The sequence below is a fragment of the Mandrillus leucophaeus genome, unplaced genomic scaffold, assembly GCF_000951045.1.
Source record: "Mandrillus leucophaeus isolate KB7577 unplaced genomic scaffold, Mleu.le_1.0 Scaffold235, whole genome shotgun sequence".
NCBI lineage: Eukaryota > Metazoa > Chordata > Mammalia > Primates > Cercopithecidae > Mandrillus > Mandrillus leucophaeus.
In genome coordinates, this window is record NW_012102421.1 from 4,279,923 (window position 1) to 4,284,793 (window position 4,871).

Below are 4,871 nucleotides of genomic sequence, written 5' to 3' on the forward strand. Positions count from 1 at the left end.
ACACGTTACCTTAAAAACTTGCTTGCTTTGAAAGAATATACTTTCTTTTTTTTTGAGACAGAGTCTTGCTCTGTTGCCCAGGCTGGAGTGCAATGACACAATTTTGGTTCACTGAAACCTCTGCCTCCTGGGTTCAAGTGATTCTCCTGCCTCAGTCTCCCGAGTAGCTGGGATTACAGGCGCCTGCCACCATGCCCAGCTATTTTTTTTTTAATTTTTAATAGAGACGGGGTTTCACCAGGTTAGCCAGGACTGTCTTGAACTCCTGACCTAAGAATTCACTTGAAATATGTTTCTTGGAACGTATCGTTTCTACACTGAATGGACTTATCTGGCCTTGTATACACTATGTCTCACTTTCTTGTGTGTGCCATAATTGCGTGCATGCACTACACTTTAAAACAGCAACTGAGGGCCGGGCATGGTGGCTCACACCTGTAATCCCAGCACTTTGGGAGGCCGAGGCGGGCGGATCATGAGGTCAGGAGGTTGAGACCATTCTGGCTAACATGGTGAAACCCTGTCTCTACTAAAAATACAAAAAATTAGCCAGGCGTGGTGGCAGGTGCCTGTAGTCCCAGCTACTCGGGAGGCTGAGGCAGGAGAATGGCGTGAACCAGCTTGCAGTGAGCCGAGATCACGCCACTGCACACCAGCCTGGGCAACAGAGTGAAACTCCATCTCAAAACAAAAACAAAAACAAAAACACCAAAAAACAGCAACTGGGATAAAATTGAGGTGTTTCTACAGTAAAATTATAGAGTCATTAATAATTGTATGTGCTCTTATGAAAATGAGGCTGGTAGGAAAATAACTGATTTTTTATGGTAAAAATAATCCAGCTTCCTCTGGACCACCAAAAACAGTTAATAAATATGTGTGTACCTACAGTTCCCTCTTTACATATAATTGAATTGTTGGAAGATAATTTTAATCAGGAAAGAAGTTAACGGGTAGTTTTGGTTTGTGTTTTTCCCCTTAATTGGTTTTCTGCTATTTCTAAAATGTTACATAATATATAGCTCCTTACCCTCTACCTTAGGGAAAATTGTCCAGTAAAGAATACAAAAGGCTAAAGATGTGTTTACTTACCTATATTTTTCAGTGTAATTATGGTTTTTCCAGGTAATTTTTTGCTTATAAGGGTAATGTTCTTTGGTTTTGTTTACATGAAAGAACCATGAGTTTCCAGCAGGAAATGAAAGTAGGCTGTTATTTCTAAATGCTGAAAAAGTTTTTGTTTTCTTGGTGGAAGTGAGAGATTGAGGGGGCCAGAAGTCTTGTTTAATTTTGTAAGTCTGTATATGAATTCTTTGGTAGTTGATAGAGAAAAGTGAACTTTAAGAAGTCATTTGTATTCATTTGTTGAGTAGATAATTGGTCCTCCATATCTGTGGGTTCTGCATCCATGAATTCAACCAACCTCAGATTTAAAATATTTTCAAAAAAATTTCCACAAAGTTCCAAAAACCAAAACTCGAATTTGCCATCCAGTGAGTACTATGTTGAATCCACTTGAATGAAGTGATACGTAGGCATTGTATTAGGTATTATAAGTAATCTGGAGATGATTTACAGTAGACAGAAGGATGTGCCTAGGTTACATGAAAATACTATGCCATTTTATATAAGGGATTTGAGCATCTGTGAATTTTGGTATCTGAGTGGAATTCTAGAACCAATCCACCCAGGATACTGAACGAAAACTCTATAGAATCAAAGGTTTTATGAAAAACCAGCATTTGGAAATGTGACAGTATTTCTGACAACAATTACCCAATGAAGTATCTTTCAAGCTACTTGTATCTCCAATATTCTCTTAAAGGTTCCAATAAAACATTTTCTTTTTTGTTAAGATTTCCCATGAATATTAGTTGGGAGGAGAGCTAACGACAAAAAGGCAGGGAGTTTCGCCAGCCTGGCCAATGTGGTGAAACCCTGTCTCTATTAGAAAAATACAAAAATCAGCTGGGTGTGGTGGCAGGCGCCTGTAGTCCTAGCTACTCAAGAGGTTGAAGCAGGAGAATTGCTTGAACCCTGGAGGCAGAAGTTGCAGTGAGCCGACATCGTGCCACTGCACTCCAGCCTGGGTAAGAGAGCGAGACTCCATCTCAAAATACTACTGCTACTACTACTACTACTACTACTACTACTACTACTACTACTACTACTAATAATAATAATGCAAGAAAATAGTCCTCTTTTTAAAAATTGAGATAAAATTTGCATACTATAAAATTCACCATGTTAAAGTCTAGCATATTGACAAGTTTGTGCAATAATTATCACAATCTAATTCCAGAGCATTTTCATCACACTAGGAAGAAACCCCATGTCCTTTAGAAATCATTCATTATTTCCTTCTTCCCCCAGCCTTGAGCAGCTACTAATCTACTTTCTGCCTCTACGGATGTGCCTATCTGGACAGTTCATATAAATGGAATCATACTATGTGATCTTTTGTGTCTGGCCTCTTTCACTTAGTGTAATGTTTTTGTTTTTTATTTTTTTGAGACAGGGTCTTGCTCTGTCATCCAGGCTGGAGGGCAGTGGCACAATCTAGCCTCACTGAAGCCTCAACCACCGAGACTCAGGTGATCCTCCCACCTCAGCCTCCCGAGTAGCTGGGACTACAGGCACAGGCCATATCTCTAGCTAATTCTTTGTATTTTTTATAGAGACAGAATCCCACTATGTTGCCAAGGTTGGTCTCGAACTTCACTTGCCTTGGCCTCGAAAAATGCTGGGATTACAGGCGTGAGCCACCAGGCTTGGCTGGAACATAATGTTTTCAAGGTTCATCTACCTTGACTGTTACCTCTTTTAATTCTCTTAACACCATGTGAAACAATGGCAAACCAATTTTACCATGAAGGAAATGGAAACATATATTTACTTGTTCTTGGGCACAACAATCACACTTTCATTCAACAAACATGTATGGGGCACCTATGCCTGACAGAAATATTCTGCAAAGTGAGGTTCTGGCATTTAGAAGGTGGCAATACCACAAATAAATGGATATCCAATATAATGTTAAATAGTAATAAGTATAATAAAGAAAAATAAAGCAAAATGAGGTGGATAGGAAATGCAGAGGGTATTATTTTAGATGGTGGGGGAGTCAGGGAAGGTCTCTCTGAGGAGATAACATTTGAAATGAGACCTGAATGGAAGGAGGTAGTAGGTCATGAAGAAATCATTTCAGGCAGAGGAAACAGCAGATGCAAAGGTCTTGAGGCAGGAGTGCATTTAGTGAGCAATGAGGAAGCCAGTGTGAATGGATGGCAGTGAGAGGAGAGGGGTGAGGAGAGAGGTAGAAGCAGCCAGAGATTTGGCCTCGGTTAGGGGCAGGGGCAGCCCTATTGTAACAGGGCAGCAGGCACATGGCAGAGTATCAGAGTACAGATAAAACATGCTGGTAGAGCTGGTAGTGGAAGGATAAGGAATCTCTCTCCTGAGTGTCTATCTCAGTGTAACAAGAAGAAGAGTGATAACTGAGAGTGAGGAGAGGGTGGTGGTGTCAGAAACTTGAGAAGAGAGTGAATGGACCAGGGATATTTGGTGAAGTTATCTAGCAACACCTGGGGACTCTTTGTGATGTGATTTTCTTCAGCCACATTTAAGCCTTCCAAGTGCCAATGCAGAGTATGAAGGAAAATCAGTTTCAACCAGGGCTGAGGTTGTGCTAAGTGAGTAGGACAATGGGAGAGACAACAGGCTGGGTGCAGTGGCTCACGCCTGTAATTCCGGCACTTTGGGAGGCAGAAGAGGGAGGATCACTTGAGGACAGAAGTTCGAGACCAACCTGGGATATATAGTGAGACCCCATCTCTACAAAAAAGACAAAACGAAGACTTCTATCAAGAGGGACAACAGAGCATGGTGATAATATGCAAGGGAGTGATTCCACAAGGACCATGCAATCTCAACAGAGAAAGCAGGGAGGAAAGGACAGAAGGGGAATGATAAAGACTGTAGGTTAGTGGGATGGAGTTAATGGAGTCTGACTGCCAGAGGGAGGGAGCTGGAAAATAGGAAGTGATATTTTGAGAGTTTGTAGTTATTGGTTATGACAAAGTCTAAAGTAAGACTCTAGGACCGTGTGGCTGAGGTGGGTGGAGGTTAAGATTATTAGAGAAGAGAAACTTAAGAAAATAAGAGACCAGGGTACTGGATGGACCCTTTTGTGAATAATGAAATCACCAAGAGGATGACAAGAAAAATGGTGAAGAAAAGGAAATAATGAGGGAGACACTAGAATGAATGGAGGGAAGTTCGTGGATAACTACAAAAAGCAGATGACTATAAACAGCAAAAAGCAGTAGTATCGTTTAATGTCATGTATTTCAAAAGAGCTGCAGACTTTTAGAAAAGGGGAATCATGGTCTGGAATTAGCAAAGATGAGCAAGAGTTCATTTCCCTGATCAGTGGTTTTGGTGTATATGACTGATAAAGTTAGAATTTAAACTAGTTCTGTCTGATTTCCAGTCATTTCCATTATACCACCTCAGGTCTGGATTGGAATTATAGTTCTTGGACCTAGATTTCAACATTCTCTTACCATCTCTGCATTTGGCTGCCCTCAAAGTTGTGTTGCTTTAAACAGTTGCCAGGATCTATTATAAAAGTCTGATTCATGTTAAGATTTTAAAAATATATTCTGGAAAATTTCAAACATGTACAGAAACAATCCCCCATGTAGCCATCACCCAATTTCAATACTTACCAGCCCAAAACTCACCCTCATTCTTCCACATCCTCAGTCTCCTTCCTCTGCAATTACTTTGAAAAAAATCCCTGGCTTTATATCTTGTCATCCATATTTCAATATTTACCTCTAAAAGATAAAGTGCTATTTGTCAAAAAA